Here is a 20,857-nt window from a genome sequence, read left to right as displayed (position 1 = left end):
TACAGAACACCTACTGATGCTGGCAGAAGGCCTCAGACTTCCCAAAAGGCAAGAAACTCCCCACATACCTGGGTAGGGCAAAAGAAAGAACAAAGATGAAAGAATAGGGACAGGACCTGTATCTCTGGGAGGGAGCTGTGAAGGAGGAAAAGTTTCCATGCACTAGGAAGCCCCTTCACTGGTGGAGACAGGGGGTGGTTGTGGGGAATCGTCGGAGCCATGGAGGAGAGTGTAGCAATCGGTGTGCAGAAGGCAAAGCAGAGAGATTCCTGCACAGAGGGTAGGTGTTAAACAGCACTCACCAGCCTGAGAGGCTTGTCTGCTCACCCTCCAGGGCAGGTGGGGGCTGACAGCTGAGGCTCCTGGTTCGGTGGTCAGATCCCAAGGAGAGGACTGGGGTTGGCTGCGTGAACACAGCCTGAAGGGGGATAGTATGCCATAGCTAGCTGGGAGGGAGTCTGGAAAAAAGTCTGGACCTGCCTAGGAGGCAAGAGATCATTGTTTCAGGGTATGTGAGGAGAGGGGATTCAAAACACTGCCTAAATGAGCTCCAGAGATGGGTGAGAACTGAGGGTATCAGTGCCGACCCCAGAGATGGGCATGAAATGCAAGGCTGCTGCTGCAGCCACCAAGAAGCCTGTGTGCAAGCACAGGTCACTATCCACACCCACCCTCCTGGGAGCCTGTGCAGCCTGCCACTGCCAGCGTTCTGTGATCCAGGGACAACTTCCCCAGGAGAACACATGGAGTGCCTCAGGCTGTTGCAACATCACGCTCCCTCTGCCACCACAGGCTCGCCCTGTGTTCCATACCCCTCCCTCCCCCTGGCCTGAGTGAGCCAGAGCCCCCTAATCAGCTGCTACTTTAACCCTGTCTTGTCTGAGTGAAGAACAGACGCCCTCAGGCAACCTACATGCAGAGGAAGGGCCAAATCCAAAGCTGAACCCCAGGAGCTGTGCGAACAAAGAAGAGAAAGGGAAATTTCTCCCAGCAGCCTCAGGAGAAGCGGATTAAATCTCTACAATCAACTTGATGTACCCTGCATCTGTGGAAAACCTGAATAGACAATGAATCATCGCAAAATTGAGGTGGTGGACTTTGGGAGCAACTGGAGACTTGGGGTTTGCTTTCTACTTCTAATTTGTTTCTGGTTTTATGTTTATCTTAGTTTAGTATTTAGAGTTTATTATCATTGGTAGCTTTGTTTATTGATTTGTTTGCTCTCTTCAGTTTTTTTTTTAATATGTATATTGTTTTCCTTTTTCTCTTTTTGTGAGTGTGTATGTGTATGCTTCTTTGTGTGATTTTGTTTATATAGCTTTGCTTTTACCATTTGTCATTGGGTTCTGTCTGTCAATTTTTTTATTTTTTATTTTTTTCAGTATAGTTTTTAGCACTTGTTATCATTGGTGGATTTGTTTTTTGGTTTGGTTGCTTTCTTCTTTCTTTCTTTTTTTATTACTTTTTAATTTTCTTAAATTTTTAATAATTAAAATTTTTTTATTTTAATAACTTTATTTTATTGTTTACTTTCTTTCTTTCTTTCTTTCTTTCTTTCTTTCTTTCTTTCTTCCTTCCCTTCTTCTTTCTTTCTTCCTTTCTTTTTTCCTCCCTTTTCTTTTGAGCTGTGTGGCTGACAGGGTCTTGTTGCTCCGGCTGGGTGTCAGACCTGTGCTTCTGAGGTGGGAGAGTCGCGTTCAGGACATTGGTCCACCAGAGACCTCCTGGCTCCATGTAATATCAAATTGTGAAAGCTCTCCCAGAGATCATCATCTGAACACTAAAACCCAGCTCCACTCAACAACCAGCAAGCAAGACTGCTGGATACCCTACACCAAACAACTAGCAAGAAGGAACACAAACCCACCAGTAGCAAAACGCTGCTTAAAATCATAATAAGTTTAGAGACACCCCAAAACACACCACTGGATGCAGTGCTGCCCAACAGAAAGACAAGATCCAGTCACACCCACCAGAACACAGACACCAGTCCCCTCCACCAGGAAGCCTACAGAACCCACTGAACCAACCTGACCCCCTGGGGGCAGACACCAAAACAATGGGGACTAGGAACCTGCAGCCTGCAAAAAGGTGACCCCAAACACAGTAAGTTAAGCAAAATGAGAAGACAGAGAAACACATGGCAAATGAAGGAGCAAGGCAAAAACCCACCAGACCAAACAAATGAAGAGGAAATAGGCAGTCTACCTGAAAAAGAATTCAGAATAATCATAGTAAAGATGATCCAAAAACTTGGAAATAGAATGGAGAAAATAAAAGACACGTTTAACGAAGACCCAGAAGAACTAAGGAGCAAACAAAAAATGATGAAACACACAATAAATTAAATTAAAAATTCTCTAGAAGGAATCAATAGCAGAATAACAGAGGCAGAAGAATGGACAAGTGACCTGGAAGATAAAATAGTGGAAATAACTACCGCTGAACAGAATAAAGAGAAAAGAATGAAAAGAATTGAGGACAGTCTCAGAGACCTCTGGGATAACATTAAACACACCAGCATTCGAATTATAGGGGTCCCAGAAGAAAAAGAGAAAAAGAAAGGGTCTGAGAAAATATTTGAAGAGATTATAGTTGAAAACTTCCCGAATATGGGAAAGGAAATAGTCAATCAATTCCAAGAAGCACAGAAAGTCCCATACAGGATAAATCCAAGGAGAAACATGCCAAGACACATATTAATCAAACTATCAAAAATTAAATACAAAGAAAAATATTAGAAGCAGCAAGGGAAAAGAAACAAATAACATACAAGGGAATCCCCATAAGGTTAACAGATGATCTTTCAGCAGAAACTCTGCAAGCCAGAAAGAAGTGGCAGGACATATTTAAAGTGATGAAAGGGAGAAACCTACAACCAAGATTACTCTACCCAGCAAGCATCTCATTCAGACTCAATGGAGAAATTAAAATCTTTACAGATAAGCAAAAGCTATGAGAATTCAGCACCACCAAACCAGCTTTACAACAAATGCTAAAGGAAATTCTCTAAGCAGGAAACACAAGAGGAGGAAAAGTACTACAGAAACAAACCCAAAACAATTAAGAAAATGGTAATAGGAACATATGTATAGATAACTACCTTAAATGCAAATGGATTAAATGCTCCAACCAAAAGACATAGACTGGCTGAATGGATACAAAAATAAGGCCCATATATATATGTTGTCTATAAGAGACCCACTTCAGACCTAGGGACACAGACAGACTGAAAGTGAGGGGATGGAAAAAGATATTCCATGCAAGTAGAAATCAAAAGAAAGCTGGAGTAGCAATTCTCATATCAGACAAAATAGACTTTAAAATAAAGACTATTACAAGAGACAAAGAAGGACACTACATAATGATCAAGGAATCAATCCAATAAGAAGAAATAACAATTGTAAATACTTATGCACCCAACATAGGAGCACCTCAATACATAAGGCAAATGCTAACAGCCATAAAAAGGGAAATCGAGAGTAACACAATCATAGAAGGGGACTTTAACACCCCACTTTCACTAATGGACAAATCATCCAAAATGAAAATAAATAAGGAAACACAAGCTTTAAATGATACATTAAACAAGATGGACTTAACTGATATTTATAGGACATGCCATCCCAAAAAACAGAAGGCACTTTCTTCTCAAGTGCTCATGGAATATTCTCCAGGATAGATCATATATTGGTTCACAAATCAAGCCCTGGTAAATTTAAGAAAATTGAAATTGTATGAAATATCTTTTCTGACCACAACACTATGAGACTAGATATCAATACAGGACAAAATCTGTAAAAATAATACAAACATATGGAAGGTAAACAATACACTACCAAATAACCAAGAGATCACTGAAGAACTCAAAGAGGAAATCAAAAAATACCTAGAAGCAAATGACAATGAAAACATGACAACCCAAAACCTATGGGATGCAGCAAAAGCACTTTTAAGAGGGAAGTTTATAGCAATACAATCCTATCTCAAGAAACAAGAAACATCTCAAAGAACCTAACCTTACACCTAAAGCAATTAGAGAAAGAAGAACATAAAAACCCCAAAGTTAGCAGAAGGAAAGAAATCATAAAGATCTGATCAGAAATAAATGAAAAAGAAATGAAGAAATGGTAGCAAAGATCAATAAAATTAAAAGCTGGTTCTTTGAGAAGATAAAATTGATAAACCATTAGCCAGGCTCATCATGAAAAAAAGAGAAGACACAAACCAATAGAATTAGAAGTGAAAAAGGAGTAACAACTGACACTGCAGAAATATAAAGGGTCATGAGAGATTACTACAACCAACTATATACCAATAAATTGGACAACCTGGAAGAAATGGACAAATTCTTAGAAAAGCACAGCCTTCTGAGACTGAACCAGGAAGAAATAGAAAATATGAACAGACGAGTCACAAGCACTGAAAGAGAAACTGTGATTAAAAATCTTCCAACAAACAAAAGCCCAGGACCAGATGGCTTCACAGGTGGATTCTATCAAGCATTTAGAGAAGAGCTAACACCTATCCTTCTCAAACTCTTGCAAAATATAGCAGAGGGAGGAACTCTCCCAAAGTCGTTCTATGAGGCCATCATCACTGCAATACCAAAACCAGATAAAGATTTTACAAAGAAAGAAAACTACAGGCCAGTATCACTAATGAATATAGAGGCAAAAATCTTCAACAAAATGCTACCAAACAGAATCCAACAGCACATTAAAAGGATCATACACCTTGATCAAGTGGGATTTATCTGAGGAATGCAAGGATTCTTCAATACATGCAAATCAATCAATGTGATAAACCATATTAAGAAATTGAAGGAGAAAAACCATATGGTCATCTCAATAGATGCAGAAAAAGCTTTTGACCAAATTCAACATCCGTTTATGATAAAAGCCCTCCAGAAAGTAGGCATAGAGGGAACTTACCTCAACATAATAAAGGCCATATATGACAAACCCACAGCCAACATAGTTCTCAATGGTGAAAAATTGAAACCATTTCCTTTAAGATCAGGAAAAAGACTAGGTTGTCCACTCTCACCACTATTATTCAACATAGTTTTGGAAGTTTAAGCCACAGTAATCAGAGAAGAAAAGGAAATAAAGGGAATCCAAATTGGAAAAGAAGAAGTAAAGCTGTCACTGTTTGCAGATGACATGATACTATACATAGAGGATCCTATAGATGCTACCAGAAAACTACTAGAGCTAATCAATGAATCTAATAAAGTAGCAAGAAACAAAATTAATGCACAGAAATCTCTTGCACTCCTCTACATTAATGATGAAATATCTGAAAGAGAATTTAAGGAAACACTCCCATTTACCATTGCAACAAAAAGAAAAAAATACCTAGGAATAAACTTACCTAAGGAGACAAAAGATCTGTATGCAGAAAACTATAAGACACTGATGAAAGAAATTAAAGATAATACAAACAGATTGAGAGATATACCATATTCTTGGATTGGAAGAATCAACATAGTGAAAATAACTCTACTACCCAAAGCAATCTACAGATTCAGTGCAATCTCTATCAAACTACCAATAGCCTTTTTCACAGAACTAGAACAAAAATTTTCACAATGTGTATGGAAATACAAAAGATCCCGAATAGCCAAAGCAATCTTGAGAAAGAAAAATGGAGCTGGATGAATCAGGCTTCCAGACTTCAGACTATAGTACAAAGCTACAATAATCAAGACAGCATGGTACTGGCAGAAAAACAGAAATATAGGTCAATGGAACAGGAGAGAAAGAGCAGAGATAAACCCATGCACATATGGTCACCTTATTTTTTATAAAGGAGGCAAGAATATACCATGGAGTAAAGACAGCCTCTTCAATAAGTGGTGCTGTGAAAACTGGATAGCTACATGTAAAAGAATGAAATTAGAACACTTCCTTACACCATACATAAAAATAAACTCAAAATGGATTGAAAACCTATATGTAAGGCCAGACACTATAAAACTCTAGTGGAAAACATAGGCAGAATACTCTATGACATAAATCACAGCAAGATCCTTTTTGACCCACCTCCCAGAGAAATAAAAACAAAAATAAACAAGTGGGATCTAATGAAACTTAAAACGTTTTGCACAGCAAAGGAAACCATAAACAAGATGAAAAGACAACCCTCAGAATGGGAGTATATATTTGCAAACAAATCAACAGACAAATGATTAATCTTCAAAATATGCAAGCAGCTCATGCAGCTCAATATCAAAATAACAAACAACCCAATCCGAAACTGGGCAGAAGACCTAAATAGATGTTTCTCCTAAGAAGATATACAGATTGCCAACAAACACATGAAAGGATGCTCAACATCACCAATCCTTAGAGAGATGCAAATCAAAACTGCAATGAGGTATCACCTCACACCAGTCAGAATGGCCATCATCAAAAAATCTACAAACAATAAATGCTGGAGAGGGTGTGGAGGAAAGGGAGCCCTCTTGCACTGTTGATGGGAATGTAAATTGATACAGCCACTGTGGAGAACAGCATGGTGGTTCCTTAAAAAGCTAAAAATAAAACTACCATATGACCCAGCAATCCCACTACTGGGCATATACCCAGACAAAACCATAATTCAAAAAGAGTCACGTACCACAATGTTCATTGTAGTTCTATTTACAATAGCCAGGACATGGAAGCCACCTAAGTGTCCATTGACAGATGAATGGATAAAGAAGATGTGGCATATATATATATATATATATATATATATACATACATACATACATATATATACAATGGAATATTGCTCAGCCATAATATGGAACGAAATTGAGTTATTTGTAGTTAGGTGGATGGACCTAGAGACTCTCATACAGAGTGAAGTAAGTCAGAAAGTGTTGGTGAAATAATAGACAAGTAGATCAATGGAATAGAATAGAAATCCAAGAAACAGACCCCCATAAATATAGTCAACTGATCTTTGACAAAGGAGCAATGCCAATACAATATAGCAAAGATAGTCTTTTAAACAGATGGTGCTGGAACAACTGGACATCATTTTGCAAAAACAAGAAAAAAACAAAAACAAAAAATGAATCTAGACACAGATGTTACATCCATTACAAAACATTAACTCAAAATATATCACAGATCTACATATAAGTCACAAAACTATAAAACTTCTAGAAGATAACATAGGAGAAAACCTAGATGACCTTGCAGATGGTGAGAACTATGTAGATATAATAGCAAAGGCAGGATTAATTAAAGAAATAACTGATAAGTTGGACTTCATTAAAATTAAAAACTTCTGCTCTGTGAAGGTAAATATCAAGAAAATGAGAAGACAAGCCACAAACTGGGAGAATATATTTGCAAAATACACTTATGATAAAAAGTTGTTATCCAAAATATATGAAGAACTCTTAAAACTCAACAATAAGAAAACAAGCAACCCAATTTAAAAATGGGCCAAAGGCATTATTGGACACTTCACCAAAGAAGATACATAGATGGCAAATAAACATATGAAAAGGTTCTCCATATCACATATCAGGGAAATGTAAATTAAAACAACGAGATACCACTACACTCCTATTTAGAATGGCCAAAATTTGGAACACTGACAACACTAAGTGCTGACAAGGATGTAGAGTCCAAGGAACTCACATTCATTGCTGGTGGGAATGCAAAATGATACAGCCACTTTGGAAGACAATCTGGAGATTTATATAGAACTAAACATACTTTCACATGATCCAGTACTCGTGCTGCTTTGTATTTACCCAAAGAAGTTGGGTATGTCTTCACAAAAACTTGTACATGGATGTTTTATCAGCTTTACTGATAATTGCCAAAACTTGGAAGCAATGAAGATGTACTTTAGCAGGTGGATGGATAAATAAACTATGGTATATCCAGACAGTGGAATATTATTCAAAGCTAAAAAGAACGAGGTATCAAGCCATGAAAAGACATAGAGGAACCTTAAATGCACATTACTAAGTAAAAGAAGCCAATCTGAAAAGGCTGCATACTGTAAGATTCCAAGTATATGACATTCTGGAGAAAGCAAAGCTGTGGAGACAGTAAAAGTTCAGTGGTTGCCAGTGGTGGGGTGGGGGAAGGCATGAATAGGTGGAGCACAAAGGATTTTTAGGGCAGGCAAAATATTCTGTATGATGCTGTAATGATGGAAAGGTGTCGTTATACATCTGTCCAAACCCATAAAATGTACAATAAGAGTGAACCCTAAGGTAAACTATGGGTTTTGGGTGATTATAATGTATCAGTGTAAGTTTGTCAACTGAGACAAATGTTTCAGTCTAGTGGGGAATGTTGATAATGGGGCAGAGGTTATATGGGAAATCTCTGTATCTTCCTCTCAACTTTACTGTGAACCTAAAACTGCTCTAAATAATAGTCTTTTGAAAAAAAAAGATATCTTTTTTGTAGTAAAGACTAAATTTAGAGCAATTTTGCCTGTCAGATAGTTAATAACGTTAGCCTCAATCCAAGGCTTCTACAAATACCTGTATGAATCAACATGAGGGGCAGAAGTAGGGCAGAAGGTGACATGTAGTCATATGACAAAAAAGAAAGGACCCAGTTTGAACAAAACAATCATTAATATCTCTGCTATTTTTGATCATTTTACTAATGCTGTAGTGAAAGAGAATTGGTAGTTCAAGATAGTAGCATACTCTCACTCTTGTTTTACATAAATATGAACCATTAATTCACAGATTTAATAGAAATAGTCACCAACAATTGCTCCCACACCTAAATTTATATGCCACATCTTCCTTCAAGACATAAAGCCTGGTGCTTCCCTGGTGGTGCAGTGGTTGAGAGTCCGCCTGCTGATACAGGGGACACGGGTTCGTGCCCCGGTCCGGGAAGATTCCACATGCCGCGGAGTGGCTAGGCCCGTGAGCCATGGCCGCTGAGCCTGCGTGTCTGGAGCCTGTGCTCCGCAATGGGAGAGGCCACAACAGTGAGAGGCCCGCGTACTGCAAAAAAAAAAAAAAACATGTAAAGCCTGATCCTTGAACCTTGGTAACCACATAAAAGAGCTAACCTGCAACATAACAAATTTCACTTTTTAAATTTGGCCACAGACTCTAGAGCTAATCTTAATTCACTTAGGCTATTGCTTTGTGATGAGATTAGAACAATGGTTTGAGAGAACAGGTAGTAGAGGAAGGTCTGAGACTGATGCTGGCTCAATAGATGGTTTTTATATGTTGAGATGTTGTAGTAGCAGGAAGGACCAGCTTTATATAAAGGAGCAAGATGGGGTCTATAGAGAGAAGACACTAGAAACAGGACCTCTCAAAGACCTTTGAACAAGAGGCCAAAATTACATCCATTTTGTTCCTGAGCAAATAATCACTTCAACAAAGTCTTAAGGAGCCATTCACATTATTTTTATAAGATAATATCTTTTGTATGAAAGAGTCATGTAATGAAAAGAACACTGGAATTTGGTAAGGAAATCATGGGTTCACTTTGGGCTCAGCCACATCCAAGCTGTGTGCTTTGGGCAAGTCAAAAAACTTCTATGTATCTCAGTTTCCTCCTGTATCAAATGAAGCATTTAATCTAGGTGATTTTTAGCATCCTTTGAATTGAAAAGTTTTGATTCCATGATTAGTGCTTAATATAAATACAGCATTAGCTAGACATTAGATTTATGCTGCTGTGGTAGTTGTCTTCATGGAATTATTACGTACTTAGTTCAAGGAAAATTATTGCATCCTGAATTCTGTTGGCCTCAGGCCACAAACAAATAGGGTAATTAGCAGGCACTTCTAGAGTGCATACAGTTTTGGAAAAGGCACTTTAAAGGTTTAATAAAGTTGTGAAAATTACATTTAACTTTCACATCTTAAAAATACATTAAACAGTTAAAAGACTGTATTTAATCACGGTCTTACTTGCAGCATTAAAATTTGTTCTACATGACAAGGATATTTACAGGCCTTAGAGAAGTCAGTCTATTAGGAAATCCTCAACTGGCCATATGTGTGCTATGAAGCAGTTTCACTTGGCACTTCTTTGCAATTAGAATTCCAAAGGTTATGCTGACTGGTTGTGCATACCATATGTTTGGCATTAGTCCTTACAGTTCTGCCACGTGTTGGTTTTGATAGCACAAGCACTATGGTGAAGGGAAAGAAAAGATTACCAAATATTTCTTTTTTTAAAAAATAAATTTATTTATTTTTTTACTTATTTTTGCCTGCGTTGGGTCTTCGTTGCTGCGCGCAGGTTTTCTCTAGTTGCGGCAAGTGGGGGCCACTCCTTGCTGCAGTGCGCAGGCCTCTGTGGTGGGCTTTCTTGTTGCGGAGCATGGGCTCTAGGCACGCGGGCTTCAGCAGTTGTGGCTCACGGGCTCCAGAGCGCAGGATCAGTAGTTGTGGTGCATGGGCTTAGCTGCTCCATGGCATGTGGGATCTTCCCAGAGCAGGGCTCAAATCCATGTCCCCTGCATTGGCAGGCAGATTTTTAATCACTGCGCCACCAGAGAAGCCCAAACCAAACATTTCAAATCAACACCCAAGCCCCATCTTTTAAAATCAAGTTAAGTATATAAAGACTTTGACAATTACAATTATTTGTTGGTTAATAATTGTTGAATATTGTGCTCAAAGTGTACCTTCCAAAACATATATTCAAAAACAAATAACAATGACACTTGGAATAAACAAACTGACCTTGAGTTGTTTACTTTGTTTAGAAACAAAATTAAAGGTCATATTTTTAAGTTTACCTAGAATTGAAAGATTGCATGACAATCATTGGGGCCTTCAAGCCTCTTGTATCATGTTTTTACAGAAGAGGGTGTATAAGAATTCTGCTTTGTGGGTACACAACAAGCAATAGCTTCTTAACTGAGAAATCAAGAGAGAATTTGGTCTTAGCCTGTTTCCACTAACGCAAAGGAATATTGTCATCAAAATGGCTCTTTAGGGTCTAATAAAATGGCTCAAAGGATTTGCTGTTTTTGCTGTCCTTGTCCTTGACTTTTCTTTATGTCATTTCTTAATGTTTGGCAAACAAGTAGACACAGCTGATGACTGCCTTGGTATAACTGAGTAATCAGAAAAAACAAAGTTATTAATATGCACAACAAGACCTAAAAAAGCATGGTTGTTGGTAATCTCTTCAACTGAAATGGTGAAAAGGAAAGTTAAAGAAATGTCCCATCCTTTTCAGCCATTTATTGACAGCTTCTAAGAGCAATGGGAGCAGTAATTCTAGATCCCTGCTTTTGCATCCTGCAGATCAGAGTCAGTGAATCAAACAGGCTATGTAGTGGTTGAAGGGACCGAGTGCTGAGAATATACCCACCTCTTAGGGCTAAACTCTAAAGCTATTTGACTTAAAGCTGGAAGCTGGTCCATCAAGGAAGTTAGAAGTACAAAACACAGGTCCTCTCTACACAGCTTCGGATCAGGCAATTAGCTTGAAAAAACTGGGAGAATTAATACATCATGAAAACTTTGTCAGCTGAAGCAAGACTCAGACAGCAGACTTTCCTGCCTCCTTTGCTTCTAGTCCTGGTCAACTAGTGGGCATAAATGTTCTTGATTTTATTCCAGGTTTCATCAGGGTCACATGCTTTAGGTTCACCAGAAATTGTGTGCCAGAGAGATGTTGCTTTATTCATTTTTCACCGGTGCGAAAACATTTTTGAGCTACTACTGAGTGTCAAGTACTCTGGTAGACAAGGGAAATTCATCAGTGTTCAAGACAAGCATGATATCTGCCCTCATGGAGCTTAAAGTCCAGAAATGAAGCCATTAAACTCTCACAAACAATTATACAAATGGGTATTTACTAAGAACAGTATAATTTGACATGAACCTAAAGTACTGGGACCTATGTGTATGTATTACTGAAAGACCTGAACTATTCCTAGAAGTTTTGGGACGTTTCTATAAAAAAGGGACATTTATTTCACTTCAGGTCTGAAAGATGGATGAAGCCAGAAAAGGAAGGGACCAGAGTGGAAAGTAAAAGTGTTTGGCTCAAACAGTGACTTTGGAAGTAGGGGAGGTTACTTTCTCAGATTATTGCATCTAAATAAAAAATTTGGGAGGAAAAATATTATTTAGACAAAAACGCATTTTGGAAATCATTACCACTTGTAGTGGCACAGACATACACAAAGGAAAAGTATGTGAAATAACCAGAAAATGTTGAAATTGGAACAAGAAAATAAATATAAAATATTTTAATTATAAAATTAAAATATGGATAATATAAAATATCCAGTAGTCAAATAAGACTGTGCACTGATTGATATGAACAACCTGATGGATTTTTGTGTTTTCCCACCAGTAAGTGGTGTGAACTAGTGGAAAGTGATTTTAACACAGAAATGTTTTGCTAAGACCAATGTAGGGAATTGAAAACATTTCTCAGAGATCCCTGGCTGCAGTATTATTAAACCATTTCTCTGTTGGCTGAGTAGATTATCACACCCTCCTGAGGGGGAGAGGGAAAATCGTGCCCAATATGTTACTAGCGATGCTCTAGGCAATCGTTCCCAACCCCTCCTTTCTCCTTATTGACAATATTCCATATGCCATTTTCAGCATTTTTCTCTGAAACACAATTAGGAATCAGCTGATGTAAGCACTGAAAATATAATTTAGAAGTATATGAAGTCTAGCATAATAATAAATCCTTAATGTGTAAATTATGGAGAAAAGTGGCCAGTGTTTTCCATTTCACAGTTTAAATCCCCTTGACAAGTTTAGGAAATTCTTAAGTAGAATGACTGGACCAAACTATTTTCTTGTCACACAAAGCCACATGGTAGTCAGGGTGCTTCTGCTATCATTCAGGCTGTCTTTCTGAACTGTGGTTTGGGGCTGCACCAGTCTGCTGGGAACTGTGGACTGCTACTTCTCTGATAATGCTGCTGGCAAATGGTCAGAGAGGTCTGAGGGTATGTCGAGAAAGTTCTGGGGACTCTGAAAGGACATTGTGACCTAGGTCACATGAGTCAGACCATTTCAAAACTTTAGGAGCCTTTCCATAAATTTTTTTAATCCTGTGTACCCAAGTCCAATAAATGGAATAAAGAGTTTGAGATACTCAAAAGCAGCCACCAGACAAAAGACCAGGCTGAGTTTCCTTTTTAGAAACTTCAAAGCTTTGGCATTTAGAGGCAAGTGAAGAAGGGTGGGGAGCACTACTACAGTCTGGAAAAGGGAGAGTCTGGAGACTGGTGCTGACTACCAAGGGGAGCAAAATTGTAAGGTCATGGGGAAAAAGATCTGGAAGTTACTTAGAAGTAACTGAACTAAAGCCAATACCTTTTAGCAAATGGCCTTGGGTGCCCCCTGGTAACACATTTACAAGGGATAGCCCCTCTGCTCTAGGCTAATACACTTAAATCCACAGAGATTGCCAGTGATTCAGATTTCATAAGGGATACCTCCCCCTGCTTTTTTTTTTTTTTTCCTCTTTAATTCTACAACGATTTAAAACAGGAAATTGGGTAGTCTTTGCAAACCACTTTCATCCAAATAAGCTTAGTTTCAAAAGTTTTACATAAATAGTCCCTACAGGTTACAACATTGGATAGATTCTTGAAGTTTCCAGGTCCATTAAAAACTAAATTCAATGTGAGCGACATGACTGAATCAGACACAGGGACACCATGTTAGAAATCTAGACCCAATCAATCTATAAAAGTAGTAGTAGTAAAAATAACACCTTCCATTTATGTAATAGGTTTTCACAGAACTTTCACATTTACCTCAGTCGTTCACAACAACTACTGAGGTAAGTGGAATAAGAGTTATTACCCACATTTTATGAATGAGGAAACTGAGACTCAGACTGAGGTGCCCAGAAAATGTTGAAGGCTAATGCCAGGACTAGAAGACAAGCTGCCAAATTCCAAGTTTATTCATTTTCCCATTACTCAATGCTGCCTCTTTCTCCATCTTACAGGAGTCATACAGGCTTATTTTTAATTTGAAAGGAAAAGGGGAAGATAAATATTTGAGAAATGGAAAAAGAAAAAATAAAAGCAAAAGCTAGTGTGAACCATTATATAATGAGTTAGTGCTTGGCTCACCAATATGTAAAGTATCTAATGCTTGGGACTGATTGAATGGTAGGAACCTGGCAAAGACTGATACAATTAACACTTTATGATACACAATGTACAGCCCAAGAGACTGCAATAATTCATTTTTTGTTAACAATAGCCATATATATTCTGATACCCAAAAGCTATATTAGTGTGAGAAGGCTTTCCATATCCTCCAACCATAAAATATAGTTCCCACTTCTCGTTTTAGTTTCAAAACACAAGATATAAAACTGGTGCTTTTCATATTATTTTTTATTAACTAATTTTTTTTCTAGAGGACTAAAATATCTTGATGAATTAATACATTCAATGCACATAACTTATTTTCTTTAAATATTTTAAAAATGGGCTTGACAGTTATTAGTTAACTAAAATAGGACAAAATATCAATAATAAAAAAGAAATCCTGGGGAGTCTTTCAAGATCATGGAGTGGAAGGACCTTGAGCTTACCTCCTTTCATGAACACACCAAACTCACAACTAACATCTGAACAACCACCAATAAAAAAGACTGGAACCTACAGAAAAAGATCTTCTACATCTAAAGGCATAAAGAAGAAAGCACAACGAGATGGTAGGACGGGTGCACTCAAAATATAATCAAATCCTTACCCACCCACTCCTGTGGGTGACCTTACAGAGGCTCTCCCATAGGAGTGAGATTTCTGAAGCCCACATCAGTCTTCCCAGCCTGGGGGTCTGGCATCGGGAAGAGGTGCCACCCCCCAGATCATTTGGATTTGAAGGCCAGTGGGGCTTAATTGCAGGAGCTCCACAGGAATGCGGGAAGCAGAGACTTTACCCTTAAAGGGATTGCACAAAATCTCATGTGCACTGGGACCAAGGGCAAAAGCAGTAAATTCATAGGAGTCTGGGCCAGACCTACCTGCTGGTCTTGGAGGGTCTCCTGGGGAGGTGGGGTTGGCTGTGGCTCATGCTGGGGCCATAAAAGCTGGTGGAAGATATACTGGGGATTATTCATCTGCATGAACTCTCCTTGAGGCAGACATCTCGCTTGGGTCATTAGCACAAAGACCTGGCCCCACCCAACAGTCTGTAGACTTCAGTGTCCAGTGCCTCAGGCCAAACAACTAACCAGGTGGGAACACAGCCCCACTCATTAGCAGACAGGTTGCCTAAAGACTTCATGATCACACAGCCCTGCCTACCAGAGGGCCAGGACCCAGCTCCACCTGCCAGTGGGCAGGCATCAGCCCTTCTTGCCAGGAAGCCTACACAAGCTTCTAGACCAGCCTCACCCACCAGGCAGCAGAAATCAGAAGGAAGAAACCTACAATCCAGCAGCCTGTAGTCTGCAAACGCAGGCCAGACACTACCCTGGGACCGCTGGCCCCTGGCCCTCGAGTGAGCGCACTGCTAGGACCCATAGGATGTCTCCTACAGAAGGCTACTCCTCCAAAGTTGAGAAACGTAATTAACCCCAAATGAGGTGACAGAGGAATGTGTTTCAGATGAAGGAGCAAGATAAAGCTCCAGAAGAACCAAGTGATGTGGAGGTAGGCAATCTACCCGAGAAAGAGTTCAGAGTAAGGATTGTAAAGGTGATCCAAGGACTCAGGAGAAAAATGGATAAGTTAGAAGGATCTGTTCACAGAGTTAGAAAATATAAAGAACAACCAAACAGAGTTGAACAATACAATAACTGAAGTGAAAAACACACTGGAAGGAATCAATAGTAGAGTAAATGAAGCAGAATGGATCAGTGAGCTGGAAGACAGAGTAAGAGAAATCACTACTGTGGAGCAGAAAAAAGAAAAAAGAATGAAAAGAAATGAGGACAGTGTAAGAGACCTCTGGAACAACATTAAGCACAATAACATTCACATTATAGGGGTCCCAGAAGGAGAAGAGAGAGAGAGAAATGGCCTGAGAACATATTTGAAGAGATAATAGCTGAAAACTTCCCCAACCTGGGAAAGGGAACAATCATCCAAGTCCAGGAAGCATGGAGAGTTCCATACAGGATAAACCCACAGAGGAATACACCATGACACATTGTAATCAAAATGACAAAAATTAAAGATAAAGAGAAAATATTAAAAGCAGCAAGAGAAAAGCAACAAATAACATACAAGGGAAATCCCATAAGGTTATCAGCTTATTTTTCAGCAGAAACTCTGCAGACCAGAAGGGAGTGGCATGATACATTTAAAATAATAAGTGAACAGAGTATCTGTCAGGCAAGAACTGCTTTCATGGTCTATGATGATGCCAATAAAAAGTGGGTGCCAGCTGGTGGTTCAACCGGGTTCAGCAGAGTTCATATATATCATCATACAGGAAACAACACATTCAGAGGGGTGGGCAGGAAGATTCAGGACCATCAGGTAGTGATAAATTGTGCCATTCCTAAAAGGTTGAAGTACAATCAAGCTACACAGACCTTCCACCAATGACGGGATGCTAGACAGGTGTATGGTCTCAACTTTGGCAGCAAAGAAGATGCCAATGTCTTCACAAGTGCCATGATGCATGCCTTAGAAGTGTTGAATTCACAGGAAACAGGGTCAACATTGCCTAGACAAAATTCACAACTACCTGCCCAAGTTCAGAATGGCCCATCACAAGAAGAATCGGAAATTCAAAGAAGGCAACAAGAACATCAACAACAAAAGGAGCTGGAGCGGGAAAGGCTGAAGAGAGAAAGAATGGAAAGGGAGAGATTGGAGAGGGAGAGGTTAGAAAGGGAAAGGCTGAAGAGGGAGAGGCTAGAACAGGAGCAGCTGGAGAGAGAGAGACAAGAAAGGGAACGTCAGAATTGCCTGGAGCAGGAGAGATAAGAGCGGGAGAGGCTGGAGAGGCTGGACTGGGAAAGGCAAGAAAGAGAGCGGCAAGAGCAGCTAGAAAGGGAGCAACTGGAATGCAAGTGAGCGAAGAATGTCAAATGCCGCGCCATCCTCCAACAGCTCCCTGTATCGTGCTCCACTTCCTGAGTGTGCCAGTTGCCAGCCTCCTTCAGCACCTCCTCCATCATATGCTAAAGTCATCTCAGCTCCAGTGTCAGAGGCCACTCCTGATTACGCTGTAGTGACCGCTTTGCCACCTACTTCTACACCCCCTACACCACCACTTCGACACTCCAAGACACGTTTTGCAACATCTCTAGGTTCAGCCTTCCACCCTGTTCTTCCCCATTATACTACAGTTCCTCGTCCTCTGAACAAAAACTCTCGACCTTCTTCTCTTGTGAACACACCCTCTCTTCAACCTCCAGCTACGAAGCCCTGTGCCTGGTCTACTTCCAATTTCTCGCCCTTCCCTCCGTCTCCTCTCCCACCAACGCAGAGCTACTGGTCCAAAGCCTGTCCTCCCCAGTTGTGTTTCTTATCCTGTGCCCCAGATGCCTCCATCATCAGCGGCACCCAGCGGGCTGCTCGACTCTGTCACACATCCAGTGTCTCTACCAGCACACCACCGCCTTCCCTCGCACCACTCTCACACTGTGGATGAGAGCTTCTCCTCCTCCAAGCACGCCTATTGCCTCAACTCCCTCATCCAAGCCTAGTGTTCTCCCTTCTCCCTCTGCAGCTGCCCCTGCCTCTGTGGAGACTCCTCTAAACTCTGTGCTGGGAGCCTCTTCTGAGCCAGGCTTGCAGGCAGTCTCTCAGCTGGCCGAGACTCCAGCCCAACAGGGCATTGTCTTGGAACCACCTGAACCTCCACTCCCTCCTGCACTCCCACCAGGTCCTGCCCAGGCATCAGCAGTGCTCCCTCCTCCCCCAAGGCCTCCTCCACTCTGTCCACTTCTGTCCTCAGGGCCCCCGCCTCTGCTTCCTCCAGCGCCTCTTCCTAATCAAGTATCCCCTTCTCTCTCATCACCTCCTGCTGCTCCCCTCCCTGCATCTGGATTTTTTTGGGGATCCATGTCTGTAGACAATCGCCCTTCAACTGGACTTGCAGCTGCAATTGCTGGAGCAAAACTTAGGAAAGTGTCACGGTTGGAGGATGCCTCTTTCCCAAGTGGAGGGAACACCACTGGTGTGAATTCGGCCTCATCTAAAACAGATAGGGGTCGTGGAAATGGACCCCTTCCTTTAGTGGTTTAATGGAAGGAATGAGTACCCTGCTGGCCAGGAGGAGAAGAATTGCTGTAAAGGGATCAACAATAGAAACCTAACAGAAAGAGGACAAAATGAAAATTCAGAGCCTGTAACTTCTAAGGCTTCTTCAACAAGTACACCTGAACCGACAAGAAAACCTTGGGAGAGAACAAATACAATGAATGGCAGCAAGTCTGTTGTTCCAGATGGGATTCTCCAAGGAAAAATCAGATTGTTTTTGACAACAGATCCTATGATTCATTACACAGACCAAAATCTGTGCCCTTGTCACAGCCCAGTGCCAATGGAGTCCAGATGGAGGGATTAGACTATGACAGGCTGAAGCAGGACATTTTAGATGAAATGAGAAAAGAATTAACTAAGTTAAAAGAAGAGCTCATTGATGCAATCAGGCAGGAACTGAGCAAGTCAAATACTGCATAGACAAGAATGCAGAGAAGAATCTGGAGAAGGAAAAAAAAAAACCTACAAAGAACAGCTGTGTTAACAACAACAAAACCCCCTACATTTTGTGAGCTGTAAGAAAAAAATGGAGATAAACAGTCAGAAGGAGGGGAAAACAAACATACTTTGAAAGCCTTCAGACATTACTACTCTGGCAATAAGCTATTTCCCTCCCAGTTTGCTGATTTTTTCTGACCTTTACAATAGGATGGAAGAGAGTTGTATAGGAGTTCCTGTATCAGCTATACAGAAAATACTAAATCCGTCTGGCAAGATCACCGTGCATTGAAATATTTTCATGTCAAGAGAAATTCGCACATTTTCCTCAATCCATTGCTAAAATAAAAAGGAGAAAGGCTTGAGAAGTTTTTTTCAGAGAATGGTGATGAGGAATTTAGCAAGTTATGCTATTGTACTGTAAATGTTTCTCTCAGGTTTGTCTTCCTATCATATTTGATATTCCATGAATAACTGAGTTCAGCCCTATGTAGCTTAAGATCATAAAATGTGGAACAAATGGAATTGTATGTGCTTTCAAGGGTGATATTTATAAGAAAGTGTCCTAAAAATGATTTGGGAGGAATTTTGGAATGATAGGAAGTCTCTCAAGTTTAGCCTTCATGCAATTTTGTAGACTCAAACATAAAATTCATCCAGAATTTAAAAAAAGAAAAAAAGAAAAAAAGAAATTGTGGATCACTTTGTCCCCAAATAATGAAAAATATTCTGGGGAGAATTAACTATTTGAATTAGAATTCTAGTGATTATATATTAATACAAGAATGCAATTTGCTGTGTGGCTACCTAAAGAAAATCCTTTAGTTAAATTAGTTACCCTTGCATCTTTAATAGTCTAATCATCAAAGAACAGGTACATTTATCAAATTGCAATCTGACTTAAAATTCTATACTTTCTTATTTGCTGTATGGACAAAAAAATGTCATCTTAAGGCTAAAGAATAGTCAAGTATTAATGCATTAAGGTGAATTAGGTACACCTGTAAGAAGAAACCTAAAGCAGTTAAGCTAGAAACACCAAGGGCCCTGGCCCTGCACTTACAGGAATCCAACCACAGGTATTTCAGCCCACTTCTCTGACATTGGATGGAATATCAATAAGCCCAAAAAGAAACTGAAAACTTAAAAAGAATTTTACAGAAGGATGTTTTTCTAATACTGTAGAGGACACAGAGAGGTCATTTATTATTTAAACAAGGACCTTTCCGTTATCAAACAGGAAATCACATAACTTCTTGAAATGTAAGTCAAACTTGCAAAATGAACAACTTTATATTTTCCTACAAAAAGCAAGAGTCTGCTAAAACAGCTCTTTAAATATCTTAAGACTATATTAATGTCTTAGATGCAGAGAATAAGAGTACTTAGGTGGTATGGAGCCGTAAGTGCTGGAACAATAAGGGCAGTATTCTACACCATGAAATTTTGTATTTTATCTTCAATTTTAAAAATAAATCCATTTTATCAAAATGAAGCATCTTATGGAAAATACACAAAATCAAAGTGTATAGGTTGATGAAATGTCACAAAAAGAACAGATCATGTAACCAACAAAGTCAAGAAATGAAACATCACCAGCATATTAGAAATACCCTCTGGGCATCACCCACCTTATCACTCTATCCTACCTCTCCACAGGTAACCACTATTCTGCTTTCTAATATCAATAATTATTTTTGCCTCTTTTTGAATTTTATATGACATGTAACCAACAAAGTCAAGAAATGAAACATCACCAGCATATTAGAAATACCCTCTGAGCATCACCCACCTTATCACTCTATCCTACCTCTCCACAGGTAACCACTATTCTGCTTTCTAATATCAATAATTATTTTTGCCTCTTTTTGAATTTTTATATGAAAATAATTTATCAATAATTATTTTTGCCTCTTTTTGAATTTTACATTTTTCTGGTGACTATGTTGAGCAATTTTTCACATATTTATTCAGCTATTTGAAAATCCTTTCTTCTGAACTGCCTGTGCAAGGCTTTTCCCCCACTTTACTAAATTCAACTTGTCTTTGCTTTCTATCTCTTATGAGGATTCTTTAATTTCTCTTGAGACTCCTTTGACCCAGGGGTTATTTAGAAGTACTGTATGTTGTTTAATTTCCAAATATTTAGGATTTTTTCAGCTACTTTTTGGTTATTTATTTCTAGTTTAATTGCATTGTGGTCAGAGAACATAATTTGTATGATTTCTAGTGTTTTAAA

General features: G+C 39.4%; 1 pseudogene across 1 annotated transcript; it reads left to right on the top strand.

Moving 5' to 3' along the window:
- Nucleotides 1–219: 219 nt before the first annotated feature.
- LOC307187821 (protein enabled homolog) lies at nucleotides 220–18,788 on the top strand (annotated as a pseudogene). The gene is made up of 2 exons: nucleotides 220–280; nucleotides 16,226–18,788. The product of its transcript is annotated as a protein enabled homolog (transcript).
- Nucleotides 18,789–20,857: the final 2,069 nt, after the last annotated feature.

Source organism: Stenella coeruleoalba, assembly GCF_951394435.1.
Source record: "Stenella coeruleoalba genome assembly, chromosome: 6".
Classification (NCBI taxonomy): Eukaryota; Metazoa; Chordata; class Mammalia; order Artiodactyla; family Delphinidae; genus Stenella; species Stenella coeruleoalba.
This window is presented reverse-complemented; position numbering and strand designations above follow the sequence as displayed.